Raw genomic sequence first — 17,808 nt, forward strand, 5'->3', positions numbered from 1 at the left:
CAGATGCAAAGAGGCATTTCAATCCTGTACAGTCCATTATTAGAATTCATTTTCAATTCTGCTTAGATAAACAAAGATGAGGCACATTGCAGATTTCACTCTGCTTTGTATAGATTGTTTGTGTCATAGTTCCAGGGAATCAAGCAGAAACGGAATTATTTAATCTAGTGCCATTTTGATGAGAAATTCAATTCATTCTTACTGTCTAAATATAAATATATCGACTACCTGTCGTCATGTTATCAATTATTTGCTTAACATGCTGTCACTGAGAGACTTTGACATAATCAGCAAGAAAAAGAGGAAAACCTGCAGCATGTATCCAACCTGTTTCATATACATCAGATTCGAAGTGTATCTTGACTTTAATTGATTGACTGATTGAAAGATATAGCACGGCAACAAGCCTTTTGGCCCACTGAGTCCACACCACCCATCGATCACTCATTCACTCTAGTTCTATGGTTATCCCACTTCGCGTCCACTCCCTATATTCTCAGGGCAATTGACTGAAGCCAATCAACCTACAAACCGCATATCTTTAGGATGTGGGGGGATACCGTAGCACCCGGAAGAAACCCACGTGGTCAGAAGGAAAACTTGCAAACTCCACACAGACAGCACCCGCGGTCAGGATCGAACAAAGGTCTTTGGCACTGTGAGGCAACTGCTCTACCATTCAAGTGTAGCAATAGAATAAAGATCTACCTGAGCTTTATTTGTGCAAAAGTCATGGATAAAGGCAAAACATGGCCACTCTGAACAGCTTGCACTGATTTTACTTCGGAGTCACGTGAGTGACTACGTGAAGAACCCCGCCAGGACGCATGCGTGTCATATCGCTACACGCATTGCAAAACGTCAGGCGGGGTGGAACGACGTTCCCCCGCAGTCGGCAGTTTAAAAAGCCGGAACCAGCAGGTAAGAGTTACTCTGCGGTCTTTTTGTGTGTTTCCTATACCAACTTACAGGTGGGAAGCATGGACAAGTCAAAGAAAGCAACAAGGGCTGCGACAAAGCTGGTGGGGGAGGACCGCGGAGTAGCGGGCAGCCAGCAGCGGCCAGCGGCACTTGAATCACCGATAATGGGATCAGCTGTGCCCGATGTCGCCTCCGCACCGGCCAGATCCACTCCGCGGCCGGGCGGTAAGGCAAGACAGAAAACTAACAAAGTCGTGGACTCAGATGAGTCCGACTTTGAACAACCGCGGGCGGCCAGCGACCGTGAGCGCTGGAGCCGGATGGAGCGGTGTGTGGAGCATTTGCTCCAACGTGACAGGCTCCGGGAGATGGAGTCGAGTCACTGTGGGCTCTATGGAAAACCCACAGCAGCACCTCTTGTAGGGCTGCACAGTGTTTCTCCCTCATCAGAAGGGAGCACTGGGGGGTCAGTACTGGGCTGATCCTGAAGAGGGGTTCACAGAAGAAAAATCAAGTGTGCAGGGGATGCAGGAACGAGAAAATCTGCTGGACATGGTGTCCAACTTCATACAGCCAGACCAGACTGGCCAAAACCTGGAGCAAAAGCTTGCTGCCAGTATAGACTATATGTCTTTTAACCAGCTACAAGAACAGGCTGTATTGGACACCACGTCAAGACACCTGGCACCGGGTAACTGTATATCCCTGAATGTTCCAGTAGTCAATACTTGTATATGGAAACATATTGGAATAGGAGTTAGAGGCATGGATGTCAAACTCCAAAAGGTATTAAAACTCCTAACAGCAGGGATAACAGCATTCACCCGCACAGTGGATGAGAAGGACATGTCCCAGGACGAACAGGATGCACTGGCATTGCTTTGCAACACTCAATATGAGATAAACAGCATCAGGAAGAATGCCATCCGACCCACTTTAAATCCGAAATTCGCAGGTCTGTGCAAACCTGGGAACATAAAACCACCAATACTACTATTTGGAGGTAACCTATCGAAGCAAGTCAAGGAGCTCGATGAGGAAGCAAAAACCCTGGGACTCATAAAAGGGACTTCATCAAAAACCCACTACAGCCACAGACAGCACCCCTATGCACCCACCAGTAGAACAAGACCGACTGGTGAAAGCTCGAAGGTCCGGTACACCAAACATGAGTCTTTTTTAGGCCATGGCCCAGGCCGGCCTTCTTGGAAGATACGCGATCCTCCATCAACCAAACCACAAACCCAGACACCACCGCCTCAACATCAACGAAGGATTTACAAAAAGAAGTAAACCTGCCACTGGTAACTATGGAGGTAGGTGGGTCTGGTTCCCTACAAAATACAGGGAGCATGGAGGTTGGGGGGAGATTACACTCCTTTCTGGATGCATGGAGCATGTTAACTACCGATACTTATATTTTAAGCAGTATCCAGGGATATACAATAGAATTTATACACGAGTATAGCCCTCCAGTTCAGCATATACCGAACCGAATGTTCGTACTTTCTGGTAAAGAGAAATCAGAAGCGCATGCTGAACTGGAGCGGCTTTACGCAAAAGGTGTAATTGAAAAATCCCAACACGAACCGCTAGAATTCGTGGCCAATATATTTACCAAAAACAAAAAAGATGGTGGTTGTCGTATCATCATAGATCTGACCAAATTGAATACATTTGTACAATATATTCATTTTAAAATGGAAACCTTTGTTACTGCTAAAAAATTGATTTCCAAAGGTTACTTCATGGCTAGCATCGATTTAAAAGATGCTTACTATTCAGTGCCTATACGAGGTGACCACAGATGTTTCTTAAAATTCAACTGGATGGGACAGCAGTGGCAGTACAGAGCACTGCCAAATGGGTTGGCAGCCCCCAGACTGTTCACAAAAATGTTGAAACCAGCCCTAGCGTTTCTACGTAAACGAAAACACATGGTCATGGCATATCTAGATGACATACTTATTGTGGGCAAAACTTTGGAATTGGCCAAACAAACTGTAACAGCCACAAAACAGTTATTTGAAAAACTGGGGTTTATTATCCATCCAGTTAAATCTAAATTAACGCCTTCCACTACAATGGACTATTTGGTGTTCACCATTGACTCAGTTCACATGTCGGTGACTTTGCCAAAGGGAAAGGCTATAGACTTAATAGAGGCTTGCAATAACCTCATTGACATCAGTAAACCATCCATCAGATTGGTAGCAAAAGTAATTGGCAAAATGGTGGCTGCCTTTCCAGCCACACAATTTGGACCTTTACATTACCAAAATTTACAGAGAGCAAAAATACAAGCACTCAAAATCAATGCTGGTCATTTTGACAGACCAATGAAGCTACCAATCAAAGCTATAATGGAGCTAAAATGGTGGATAGATAACATTTGGCTTTGTTTCAATCCAATCATTATCAGCAACCCTTCAATGGTGCTACAAACTGATGCCAGTGCACTTGGTTGGGGTGTCACCAATTCCATCTCCAGCTGTGGAGGTAGATGGACTGCTCAGGAGGCATCATTATTACTCACACTGGGCATAAACTACCTGGAAATGTTGGGTGCATTCTATGGCCTAAAGTCATATTGTACTTGGTCATATCTAAGGCCTTCTTACAAACCCTGTGCACTGAGACAGCCTACAACCACCCGGTCTTTCAGAAAGTGGACACCAGAGGCCAGTGAATCACTGAGGGACTGCTTTCAATGCACAGACTGGGACATACTGATGGAGCCACAGGAATTAAACAGCTGTATGGACATCGACAGGATGGCTGGATGCATAACGGACTACATCAACTTCTGTAGGGATGTTGTGCCAGTAAGAACTGTTTGTTGCTTTCCCAATAACAAACCTTGGATTACAAGCAACATCAAGAGCCTCCTAAACGAGAAAAAGGAGGCTTTCAAGGTTGGTGATCGGGAAAAAATCAAGAGGGTACAGCACCACTTGAAAAGGAGTATGAAGCAGGCAAAAGGGGACTATAAAAGGAAGCTGGAGAAGAAACTGCAGTACAACAACATCAAAGAGGTGTGGAGAGGAATGAAGACCATCACTGGCTTCAAGGAGAAGAGAAGCCAGCCGTCAGGAGACGTGGACAAGGCCAATGAGTTTAACCTGTTCTATAACAGGTTTGATCTGGTATCCCCTCCCACCTCTACAGGTGCAGCCTCTCCCCCACCATCACCTCCACGAGGCAGCCCCCCCAACACCACAGCTGCAGCACCTCCTATGCCGGCATCTCCTCAACTGTTCTTCACGGCGGACGAGGTGTGAGCTGAGCTGAGGAGGTTGCGTCCTGGTAAAGCAGCTGGCCCTGATGGTGTATGTCCCAGGCTACTAAAAGACTGTGCGGCTCAGCTGGCGGAGCCGCTCCAGACCATTTTCAACCTGAGCCTCCAGTCAGGGAGGGTACCAGGTCTGTGGAAAACATCATGTCTCGTGCCGGTTCCCAAAGCAGGGCGGCCGACCGAGATCAACGACTACAGACCGGTGGCCCTTACATCCCATATCATGAAAACAATGGAGCGGCTACTCATTCGTCTCCTGAGACCACAAGTCCAGCACGCACTCGACCCACTACAGTTTGCATGCCAGGAGAACATTGGGGTGGATGACGCAGTCCTCTACATGCTGCACCGGATCTACTCCTTTTTGGACAAACCCGGTGGCTATGTGAGGATTATGTTCTTCGACTTCTCAAGTGCGTTCAACACCATCCAACCCCTGATTCTGAATGACAAGCTTAAGAAGATGGGGGTGGATTCCACATTTATCTCCTGGATATACGACTACCTGACGGGTCGACCACAGTTTGTCAAGCTGGGGGACAGTGTCTCTGGCACAGTGATGTGCAATGTTGGAGCCCCACAGGGAACGGTTCTGGCCCCGTTCCTCTTCACCCTGTATACAGCAGACTTTAACTATAAGTCTGACACATGCCACGTACAGAAATATTCAGATGATACAGCGATTGTGGCATGTGTAAGGAACGGGCAGGAGGAGGAATACAGGAACTTGACCAGTGCCTTTTGTGCCTGGAGTGAAGAGAACTGTCTCATCCTGAACACAACTAAGACTAAAGAGATGGTGGTTAACTTTGGCAGGTCCAAGCTCCCCCTTCAGCCGGTCAACGCTGCAGGGGCTGACATTGAGGTGGTGCATACATATAAATACCTTGGAGTGCACCTTGACAACAAACTGGACTGGTCTGTCAACTCTGACTCCCTCTACAAAAAAGGCCAGAGCAGACTCTTTTTCCTCAGAAGGCTCAAATCCTTCAATGTGTGTAATGCTACGCTGCACATGTTTTACAACACTGTGGTTGCAAGCGTTATTTTCTACGCTGTTGTCTGCTGGGGCAACAGCATTAGTGCAAAAAACAACAAGAAGCTGGACAAACTGGTTAAACGAGCTAGCTCAGTGCTGGAGGGGAGAGTAGACTCTGGGATGGATGTGCTTGAGAGGCGTATGAGGCACAAGGTGCAGGTCATCCTGAAAAACCCCTGGCATCCCCTCCATGTAATTCTGGAGAGTCAAAAGAGCACTCGGAACAACAACCGGCTCCTCTCCCTGCCCTGTAGAACGGAGCGGTTCAGGAGTTCCTTCACCCCTGCAGCCATTAGATTTTATAATTCGGACCGCTAGGCTGTAGGGGGATGCATTTTGCAATTTTTAATTTTTAACTGTTAATTATCGGTCTTTTTAAGTATTTATTGCTCTCAGGTAGTGTCCACATTGTATTCTATGTATTTTCTGTCTGCGTTCGTTTTGAATATGTGGGTTTGTTGGTTGGGGGCTTCTGGACATCTGAATTTCCCTGAGGGGATCAATAAAGTATTTATTATTATTATTATTATTATTATTATATCACCAGCATGTTAGACTACAGATAGACAATACCACCGTGGTAGCATATATCAACCACATGGGTGGAAACAAATTGACATCATGTGACAATCTGGCTAATACAATTTGGCAGTGGTGTATCCAGAGAGATATTTGGATATCAGCTACTTACCTATCAGGTAAACTAAATTTAGTGGCAGACACCAGGTCACGCAAATTTAATGAAAACACCGAATGGATGTTGAATAAAAAAGTATTTGCTGATATTACAGCATGATATGGAACACCAGATATCGATCTATTCCCATCCAGGCTTAATCACCAGTTATCAAATTATGTTTCGTGGGAACCAGACCCTGGGGCAGCGGCGACAGATGCATTTTCGCTGCATTGGGGGAAATTGTTTATTTATGCATTCCCTCAATTCTGCCTCATCAGTCGGGTATTAAGGAAAATACAGCAGGACTCTGCGTCTGGTATTTTGGTAGTACCCGATTGGCTTACTCAACCATGGTTCCCAGTGATACTGAACATGGAATTAGAACCATGTATCACCATTCCGAATAGACCAGACTTGTTGGTTCATCCTGTAACAAGGGATAGCCACCCATGCCATAACTATTTGAATTTATTAATTTGTAGAGTTTAAAAATACCTCTACTACAGCTGGGACTGACGGACCGAACAGTGAACATGATTTCGGCGGGCCAAAGACAGTCTACCAAAAAACAGTATCTGGTCTATATCAGGAAGTGGGAGATGTATTGTAACAAAAACAACATCACCTACAGAGATATGAACATCCCGTCTGTTCTGGAATACCTGGCAGGCCTCCATTATGATGAGGGGCTCAGTTATAGTGCCATCAACTGCGCCAGAAGTGCCTTATCAACTTATCTATGGCAAGGAACAGAGCGTCACTCTGTTGGGACTCACCCACTGGTAACAAAACTTATGAGGGGAATTTTTAATACCAATCCCCCAAGAACCAGGTACTCCCAAATATGGGATGTGAGTATTGTCCTGAAGATGCTCAGGAATTGGTCTCCAGCAACAGCTCTGTCCCTACATAGACTGACATTAAAAACAGTCATGCTAATGGCATTGGTCACGGCACAAAGGGTACAGTCATTACATAAATTAAGACTGGACAACATGACTTCTTCATCTGAAAATATTACGTTTCATATTTATGAATTAGTAAAGCAGAACAGACAGGGATCAGCAGGCCTCAATATAGAATTTAGGTCTTACCCAACAGATGATCGTCTCTGTATAGTAAGACATTTGTCGTTATACATGGAGAAAACGAAAATCATCAGCACTTTTAGTCAGCCATAAGCAATCACACAAAAGAGTGACGGTCCAGACCATCTCAAGATGGCTGAAACAGGTTCTAACACAGGCTGGGGTGGATACTAATATTTTTAAATCTCATTCCACCAGGGCTGCAGCTACATCGGCAGCTATGCAGTTGGATGTACCAATGGACCAAATCCTCAAGGCAGCAGGATGGTCAGGGGGAAAAACATTCCAACTATTTTATCATAAACCAGTCATGAAACCTGGAACGTTTGCAGAAACAATTTTAAGTTCTATAATTTAATTTACCCAATAAATAGGGGTTATAATTTGTGTTAATAAATTTCATGGATTTTAATGTCGGATTCATGTTTAAATTATGTTGACACAATTCCTTCTACAGTCATTAAGGCAGATGTGATGCATGGACTCGTTTCCACGGCATGAAATCACAGAGCTTTGAAATCTTCACGCAGTCACTCACGTGACTCCGAAGTAAAATAGTAAGACTAAACGAGAACTTACCAGTTCGAAGTTTGATCATTATTTTATGAGGAGTACGTTGAGGGAATACGTGCCCTCCGCTCCCACCCATGATCATATACTCAACTGGTATTTCTTTCTCTAATCTTACTATGTTTAAGTCATTACAGTTATCTGTGATTTCACACCGCTGCTTTGAAGAATGACACGCATGCGTCCTGGCGGGGTTCTTCACGTATTCCCTCAACGTACTCCTCATAAAATAATGATCAAGCTTCGAACTGGTAAGTTCTCGTTTAATCTTACTATTTCTGGTGGCAAGTCCCATTAACTGGGAAATTGGACGCACTTATGGCTGTCATTCATCTTGGCATTTTACATATGTGACGGCATCATCAATATGCACAGTTCAGTTCAGTTGTTTAACAGCCCAAAGTGTATCCAATGTCAAGTACATTTGTAATTAACGCACAATAAAATGAGCGGATAACACTGAAGAAAGTCAAAGATAGACACAAAATGTTGGAGTAACTAAGCAGGACAGTCAGCATTTCTGGAGAGAAGGTATGGACTCAGTCTGAAGAAGGGTCGCGACCCAAAACGTCACCCATTCCTTCTTTCCAGAGATGCTATTTGTCCCGTTGAATTACTTCAGTATTTTGTGTCTATCTTCGATTTAAACCAGTATCTGCAGTCCTTCCTACACTGAAGAAAGTCAACCATGTCTGATTTTAAGTGCTCCCCAGGGAAGCGATTTCATTTATGTTGACAAAACCTTTGCATGACATTTTGACTAAATACAAAATAAAAATGCCACCAGGCCCCTGGAAAGGTTGAAGCCTTTGTGAATTGATACGTGTAGTTCATAGCCTCTTGATCTGTGGGCTTGATAGTGCCTTCTGGTACAGCATGCCACTGAGTCCTCTTCATCTTCAAGGGGGGAGGTCTACCCCAGGATTACTATGCATCTTCACACCACTTTGAAACCCCACTTCCACCTCCTACATCCAACAACCCCACATTCACCATCATCTCCACGGCAACCTCAGACTACCATTTGAAGATCACTCTTGAGGTCCTGACCAAATTTCTGTTGGTCAGGCTGCGAGCAATACAGCAGCTTCCTGTTCGCTGCCATTTCTGCAGTTGGTTCCTGTGCTCTTCAAGGGAGTAACCCACAATAACGATCTTTTAAAGCAAAGATTTTCCAATTTAATCATCTTTCTGTGACTTCTGCTTAAGTTTAGTTTAAAGATACAGCATGGGAATAGACCCTATGGCCAACCGAGTCCATGCCGACCAATGATGACCCGTTCACACTAGTTCTATGCTATTCCACTTTGGCATCCACTCCCCACAAACTAGGGGCCATTTACAGAGGGGCCAATTCACCTACAAACCAACACGTCTTTGGGACAAGGGAGGAAACCTGCAAGAACATGCATACTCCACACAGACAGTGCCCGAGGTCAGAATTAAATCCAGGTATCTTGCGTAGTGAAGCCGCAGCTCTACCAGCTGCACCACTGTGCTGCCCCAATTCGACTTCTAGTTCCAGTTCATTTATATATTTCCACTTTAACATCCTATTAATGCCTAATGGGCCTGTCCCATTAGGCAATTTTTTAGGCGACTGCAGGAGACTATGCTGGCTTAAACCGAAGATAGACATAAAATGCTGGAAAAACTCAGCGGGACAGGCAACATCTCTGGATAGAAGGAATGGGTGACGTTTCGGGTGGAGACCCTTCTTCAGACTGAGAGTTCACTGGGACAACCTACAAACTCTGTTCTGACAGCACCCGTAGTCAGGATCGAACCTGGAACTCTGGCGCTGTAAGGCTCTACTGCTGCGCCATTGTGCCGCCCCTAGATTTCCTTACCCTCATTGTGAAAATCACTTTGAATGATCCTCAATGAAGGCACAAACCGTTTGAAAGGTCACTCCTTTCCATTCTACAATTTCCTAGCATTTCAGAAAGCAAATTGTAAAGCTCCAGAGCATGTTAGGCAAGGTTTAAATATGAGACTATAACCATATGCTATCATTTGAAAACCTCAAGGGAATTTACAATGCCTTAATAAATTTAGTGTACGTCATTGAGACAATTGGAATTGTCTTTTTATTTCAATGCAAAAGTAAATGTATTATTAAAATTGTAATTACCAGGTATTTTTTCTAATGGTTCCATTATGAAGACATGTCTGTCAAATCAGTTTTTATCCGCTACCAGCTTTCAAATTAGATAGACACTAAATGCTGGAGTAACTCAGCGGGTCAGGCAGCATCTCTGGCGAGAAGGTTAGCAATAGCGAAAATAACTTTCAGTTTATTTGGCATTGCAACTCTCACCTTTATCTTTGCTACTTTGGGATTAAGTATCACAGCTTGCTTTTTTTTTCCCATTCTGTCCTCCTCCCACGTACACTTGAGCACTTCTAAATTCTTCCATCTTTTAACCTGCATGAAATCACAATTAGACCTTATCATATTGCCATTGCTGAATCCCTCATCATAAACATCCTGGATCTGTACATAACCTGGACCAGTCATATCAACAGCATTGATAAATTAACAGGACTGATACGAGGTATGCTATTGTAAGCTTAATTTAGATACCCTGAAAAACATTCCATTGTCTCTAAGGCTCAGGTTAGGTTTCAATATGGTAGAAATCACTAAATGAATATATTGACAATAAGACTCAAGAATCATGACGGCATCCAGGCAGAGCAGTTTAACTCAACACCCATGGACTCAATAGCGACTGAAATGATGATTGTAATATCACAAAGTACTGCAGTATCCCACCTAGATTGTGGAGGCACAGAGACTGCAGAAGCTAAAAATGTGAGCAAAAGTGCTGAAGAAACTCAGCAGTCCAGACAGTATTTGTGGAGGGAAATGGATAGATGATGTTTTGGGTGAGGATTCTTCAGACTGACCTGCTGAGCTCTCATCGCGATTCTCTGACAGCATCTTCCAGTTACAGTTACAGTTTAATTTATTGAATGTTCTCAAGAGAGAGTTATGCCCCTGTCCCACTTAGGAAACCTGAACCATAGATTGTCATTGGATGAGCAGGGTTACAGTGGGTGTAAGTAATCATGGGCTGTCGTGGGTGAGGGGATGTGTGGGTTGGGAGGATTTGAGAGGAGGTGGGGTTCTAACAGACCCAGCGACGTAGGCCTGAAATGCCTAAAGTTAAATTTAGCAGCACTGCACAGCGAATTCTACCATTCAGACAGGATTCACCAGAGCAGACCCAGTTCACTGTTAAAACCTGGTGAGGCAATGAAATGTAAATGGAAGCAAGTTTACTTCCTTACATCTCTGAAGGAACCAGAGCCCACTTGCACACCTCATAAATATTTCAGTTCAGCCTGCATCCCAACTTAATTTCTGCACCACCATCCTCCCTGAGCGTGTACCTTATTGAACAGGTCGCTTAGAATTCCTCCTGATTAATTGCAGTGGGATACCTGCTTGGTCAATTAAAGTTCATTTAATAATTCTACTTGGAGAAGTTTGAATGACTTGGATTCTTCCCGGAGTCAAAATAGAGATGAGAATAGTAAATCCTGTCATTTGCAGTCCCTGTGTGCCCCATTAGGACAAGGTGAAGCAAGTGAAAATCAGCCTCAACTTCCTTTGAGTCAGAGTGTATTTCTGAGAAGAGATTAGACTATATTATTGAACGTGCAATTGTCAACAGCTGAGGCTGGCATGCTGCCATAGTTACTGCTCTCTTATTATAGCTGACATTAATGGTTTGAGAGGGAGCCTCGCAATCAGGGGCTCGTTTCAATACCAACCAGTAGAGAGAGAAAAAAAACATAAGGAAAATTGAAACAAAAAGGTAACAACCACGTCAAACACTACAAGGATCATCAAAACCAGCAGCAATCTAATAGTGCTGCAGAGAAACGGAAATTATTCCTCGAGGAAGGCACATATGGTTTGCATAATTATAGCAGGTGCTTGGTGCTTTGGAAATGTGTTAATATTAACAATACGTAGCACAATGATTTATGAAGCAAAATAATGTTCATGGGACATACCATCTGCAAGTCAAGTTATAAATGCAAATGTAACCTTGTGCTATATGAGGCTTTAGTTTTGACAAATACTGAAAGTATGTTTTTAATTCACGACATCGTTTACTATTCATTTAAATTGAATGCTAAAATTTAATATGGGCAGCAAATAGTCCAGACAGTTTTCATTACATACAATGTAATGAAAACTTTTTTTTTCACACAGAGAGTGGTGGATATCTGGAACTCTCTGCCACAGAAGGTAGTTGAGGCCAGCGCATTGGCTATATTTAAGAGGGAGTTAGATGTGGCCCTTGTGGCTAAAGGGATCAGGGGGTATGGAGAGAAGGCAGGTACAGGATACTGAGTTGGATGATCAGCCATGATCATATTGAATGGCGGTGCAGGCTCGAAGGGCCGAATGGCCTACTCCTGCACCTAGATTATTATGTTTCTATGTTTCTATTGCCGGACTGATCTGCTTTGCGTACATTCATGTAGCTCCCTTTGTGAAATGCTTTCGAGGTATTGTCATAGCTGACGTTTCAGCAATGTAAAGTTTCCACAGACAATAAATATGTAAAACATCATCAATTAATCTGATGTTCTGATCCAGATTAAGGGATGAACGGTGTACAGCAGGGGTCGGCAACCTGCGGCCCCCGGGACGAATGCGGCCCATAACCCGAAATCATCCGGCCCGCAGGCGTTGTTTATTGCCGTAGTCATCTGGCCCGTAGACTTCCTTCATCTCCGGTATCTCCCGGGCCTGAGGCACGGTGACGCAAGGAGACCTGCGCTGGCGGCCGCAATTGTGGAGCCGCCAAGCGCCCGAGCGGGGCCTAGCGCCGAGCACTGGCTGTACTGCATTCTGCGCAAAGCCGCCGGCACGGCTGCGCACCTTCAGTGTCTGGGCTTCACTGTCAGGATCAGGGTTGTCAATAGGCCGGGGACGAGTGAGTATGAGTATTGAAGCCACTGCCTTCAAGACAGAGCCAATTCAATGATCCGTCGGTTCGCCATGTTCGTGAGTGCCCGTAATGAGGGGCCAGTACTCCGGGTGGCGTCCTCAAAAGGGCAGGATCTAAGTGAAAACGTGATTTGATGCCTGCCATCCGGGGCGGGATGGGGGCGGGATCCATGTGTATTCGTGATAGATGTTGTCCGCCATCCACTCACAGGCATGTGTCCTGGCCCCTATGCAGAACTAGGTTGCCGACCCCTGGTGTACAGGATACTGCGCGCACATTCTTTACTGCTCTTCAAAATATACCAAGGGATGGGTTTGTTCAACTGAGTAAGGAAACAGTCTTGGTTTACCAAGAGAGGAATTCTTTCCTCAGTATTGCACTGTGCCTGCCTGGCTTATGTGCTTAAGGACTGCAGTGGGGCCATAATCTAAATCTTTTGGCGCTGACCTGTAGGGGGTATGGCTGCCTAGCCTGCAGCTGTCTGTTTTTCATTTCTTTTTTCTTATTTTTAGTTAGTTTAGTGTTTTGTTTTTAAGGAGTTCTAGCTTTTTTATGTGTGGGGAGGGGGGGGGAAGGGGGAAACTAATTTTCAGGGTCCCTACCTGGTCGGAGATGCAGCTTTTCTCCGGGCTGCACTTTCGACCCGTCCTCGCGGCCTACCAGCGGGCCTGGAGCGGCATTTCCTGAGGGGACCGCCCGGAGCCTCGGCATCGGCGGCACCGGCGGCGGCTGCGGGTCCGAGGAGCGACAAGGCCGTCCGGAAACTTTACACCGGGAGCCTGGGATCTCGCGACGAGATCGCCAGTTGAGCTCCATTCGGCGCGGCCTTGTCGACTCCGGAAGCCACGGTCTCGAGTAGGGAGGCGGCCGTTCCAGGGTGTCCCAGGCCGCTGGGAGGACTCTCCCGACGCCGGAACATCATCACCCGGCGAGGACGGCCTGGAACATCGGGCCTCCGTAGAGGCAACTGTGGAGGCCTCAATAGGCCCGACTATGGGTGGACATTGGGGATGGGACTGGACTTTGTGTCTTCCCCCATAATGGGAACCATTGTGGGGGGATGTTTTTTATGTTAAAGCTATTATTATTGCTATGTTTGTATTCCTTTTTAATGTGCTGCATTGGCAAAAAGAATTTCACTACATCTAGGTGTATGTGACAATAAATCAACCTTTGAACCTTTGAACCTTTATGAGGCAAGACGACGGCATTACCACTGAGATCAGCGGACAATTATATTTTAAAAATACATGGTATTTCAAAATAACAAATCAAGACAGGTGATACAGTAGCACAGTTGGTAGAGCAGCTGCCTCACAGCACTAGAGTCCCAAGTTTGATCCTGACCTCAGGTGCTTTCTATGTGGAGCCTGCATGTTCATTCTGTGACCGCGTGGGTCTCCTCCAGGTGCTCCAGTTCCCTCCCACTTCCCAAAGACATGGGGGTTTGTAGGTTAATAGGTCTCCATGAATTGCCTCTAGTATGTACGGAGTGGATGAGCAAGTGGGAAAACAAAACAAATGTGAACATGTGAAGTCTGCTGTATGATTTTATCAGATTGTGTGCAAAAACAAAGAATTTCACTGCACCTAGGTACAGGTGACAATAAAGTATCAATGAGCAATTAAATTATTGATGGTTGCCGTGGACTCAGTGAGCTAAATGGCATGTTTCCATGTTGTATCTATAAACTAATTGTTTTTAGATTTTTGTTTACAATAGGTGCAGGAGTAGACCATTCGGCCTACGAGCCAGCACTACATGTGATCATGGCCGATCATCCACACTCTGCACCCCGTTCCTGCCTTTTCCCCATATCCCCTGACTCCACTATCTTTAAGAGCACTATCCAACGCTCTCTTGAAATTGAGAATTGGCCTCCACTGCCTTCCGAGGCAGAGAATTCCACAGATTCATAACCCTCTGTGTGAAAAAGTTTTTCGTCATCTCCGTTCTAAATGGCTTACCCCTTATTCTTAAACTGGTTCTGGACTCCCCCAACATCAGGAAGATGTTTCCTGCATCTAGCGTGTCCAAATCCTTAATAATCTTATATGTTTCAATGAATTCCCTCTCATCATTCTAAATTCCAGAGTATACAAGCCCAGCCGCTCCATTCTATCAACATATGACAGTCCCGCCATCCCAGGAATTATCCTCGCTGCACTCCTTCAATAATAAGAATGCAATTCCTCAAATTTGGAGACCAAAACTGTACACAATACTCCAGGTGTGGTCTCACTAGGGCCCTATACAACTGCGGAAGGACCTCTTTGCTCCTATACTCAACTCCTTTTGTTATGAAGGCCAACATGCCATTAGCTTTCTTCACTGCCTGCTGCACCTGCATGCTTACTTTCTGTGACTGATGAACAAGGAGCCCCAGATCTCATTATACTTTTCCCAACTTGACACCATTCAGACAATTATCTCCCTTCCAGTTCTTCCTACCAAAGTGGATAATCTCACATTTATCCACGTTAAACTGCATCTTCCAAGCATCTGCCCACTCACCCAGCCTGTCCAAGTCATCCTGCATCCTCATAGCATCCTCCTCACAGTTCACACTGCCACCCAGCTTTGTATCATCTGCAAATTTGCTAATGTTAGTTATAATCCTTTCATCTAAATCATGAATGTATATTGTAAATAGCTGCAGTCCCAGCATCGAGCCTTGCAGTGCCCCACTGGTCACTGCCTGCCATTCTGAAAGGGACCCGTTAATCCCTTCTCTTTGTTTCCTGTCTGCCAACCAATTTTCTATCCATGTCAGTACCCTACCCCCAATACCATGTGCCCTAATTTTGACCATTAATCTCCTATGTGGGACCTTATCAAATGCTTTCTGAAAGTCCAGGTACACTACATCCACTGGCTCTCCATTTTCCTAGTTACATCTTCAAAAAATTCCAGAAGATTAGTCAAGCGCGATTTCCCCTTCGTAAATCCATGCTGACTCGGACCATTCCTACTACTGCTATCCAAATGTGCTGCTATTTCATCTTTATAATTGACTCCAGCATCTTCTCCACCACTGATGTCAGGCTAACTGGTCTATAATTCCCTGTTTTCTCTCTCCTGCATTTCTTAAAAAGTGGAATAATATTAGCTATCCTCCAATCCACAGGAACTTATCCTGAATTTATAGAACATTGAAAATGATCACCAATGCGAGCACAATTTCTAGAGCCTCTTCCTTAAGTACCCTGGGTTGCAGCCCATCAGGCCCTGGGAATTTATCAGCCTTCAGTCCCATCAGTCTATCCAACACCATTTCCTGCCTAATGTGGATTTCCTTCAATTCCTCCATCACCCTAGATCCTCTAGCTACCAGTACACCGGGGAGATTGTTTGTATCCTCCTTCGTGAAGACAGATCCAAAGTACCTGTTCAACTCATCTGCCATTTCCTTGTTCCCCATAATAAATTCACCTGTTTCAGTCTTTAAGGGTCCAACTTTGGACTTAACTAATTTTTTCCTCTTCACATACCTAAAGTAGCTTTTACTATCCTGCTTTATATTCTTGGCTAGCTTACCTTCGTACTTCATCTTTTCTTCCCTTATTGCCTTTTAAGTTATCCTCTGTTGCTCTTTAAAAGTTTCCCAATCCTCTGGCTTCCCACTCATCTTTGCTATGTTATATTTCTTCGCTTTTATATTTATACTGTCCCTGACTTCCCTTGTCAGCCACGGTCGCCCCTTATCCCACCTTGGAATCTTTCTTCCTCTTTGGAATAAACTGATCCTGTACCTTCTGTATTATTCCCAGAAATACCTGCCATTGTTGTTCCACTGTCATCCCTGCTAGTGTATCTTTCCAGTCAACTTTGGCCAGCTCCTCCCTCATGGCTCCATAGTCCCCTTTGTTCAACTGTAATACTGATACTTCCGTTTTTCCCATCTCCCTCTCAAATTGTAGATTAAAACTTCATATTATGGTCTCTACCTCCTAATGGCTCCTTTACGTCGAGTTCCTTTATAAAATCAGGTTCATTGCACAACACTTAATCCTGAACTGCCTTCTCCCTGGTAGGCTCCAATACAAGATGCTCTAAGAATCCAACACAGAGGCACTCCACAAATTCCCTTTCTTGTGGTCCAGTACCAACCTGATTTTCACAGTCTACCTGCATGTTGAAATCTCCCATAACAACCGTAGCATTACCTTTACGACTTGCCAATTTTAACTCTTGATTCAACTTACACCCTATATCCAGGCTATTGTTTGGGGGCCTGTAGATAACTCCCATTAGGGTCTTTTTACCCTTACAATTCCGCAGTTCTATCCATACTGACTCTACATCTCCTGATTCTATGTCACACCTCACAAGGGACTGAATTTCATTCCTCACCAACAAAGCTACCCCACCCCCTCTGCCCACCTGTCTGTCTTTTCGATAGGACACATACCCTTGAATATTTAGTTCCCAGCCCTGGTCCTCTTGCAGCCATGTCTCTGTAATTCCCACAACATCAAACTTGCCAATTTCTAACTGAGCCTCAAGTTCATCCACTTTATTTCTTATACTTCGTGCATTCATATACAACACATTAACTTCGGTATTCACCTCCCCTCTCACACCTCTCACCCTGATCTTACTCTCTTATCCCTTCTCGAACTTTCCTTCCCATTAATTCGGGAGTCTTTTGTAACTTTTCCTGTACTCACTTCCCCTTTAACTCCATCTCTATACTCCGAATTTGTCAACCCCTCCCCCCTTCACTATTTAGTTTAAACCCACACGTGTAGCACTAGCAAACCTGCCTTCCAGAACTTTGGTCCCCCATCCAGTTAAGGTGTAACCCGTCCCTTTTGTACAGGTCACCCCTACTAAAAAAACTTTAAAAAATACAACCTAAACCTAGGCCCAATCTATCATCCTAGATGGACAGAGATCACCCTGTAGTGTAAATGAAGAGGCAGGTTTCCAAGATAACATTACTATCTTACAAATCTGTGGAATTCTTTGCCACAGAAGGGTGTGGAGGCCAAGTCAATGAATATTTTTTAAATTAGAGGTAGATAGATTCTTGATTATTATGGGTGTCGGGGTTATGGGGAGAAGGCGGGAGACTGGGGTTTGAAGGCAGGAGAATGAGAGATAGATCAGCCATGATTGAATGACAGAGGAGACGTTGGGCCGATTGGCCTTATTCTGCTCCTCTCACTTATGACCTTATGACCTTATGACCTTATGACCTTATGACCAATGTGCATCCTTTCACCAACATCCCTAA

At 44.7% G+C, this 17,808-nt stretch overlaps 1 long non-coding RNA gene across 1 annotated transcript; it reads right to left on the reverse strand.

Annotated features, from left to right (window-relative positions):
* Positions 1-453: 453 nt before the first annotated feature.
* LOC116972854 lies at positions 454-16,906 on the reverse strand. Its single transcript, XR_004411924.1, has 3 exons — positions 16,894-16,906; positions 2,054-2,056; positions 454-488 (listed from the first exon to the last, which is right to left on the reverse strand). It is a non-coding gene; the product is annotated as an uncharacterized LOC116972854 (long non-coding RNA).
* Between the last annotated feature and the right edge of the window lie 902 nt (positions 16,907-17,808).

The sequence above is a fragment of the Amblyraja radiata genome, chromosome 5 (assembly GCF_010909765.2).
Source record: "Amblyraja radiata isolate CabotCenter1 chromosome 5, sAmbRad1.1.pri, whole genome shotgun sequence".
Lineage (NCBI taxonomy): Eukaryota > Metazoa > Chordata > Chondrichthyes > Rajiformes > Rajidae > Amblyraja > Amblyraja radiata.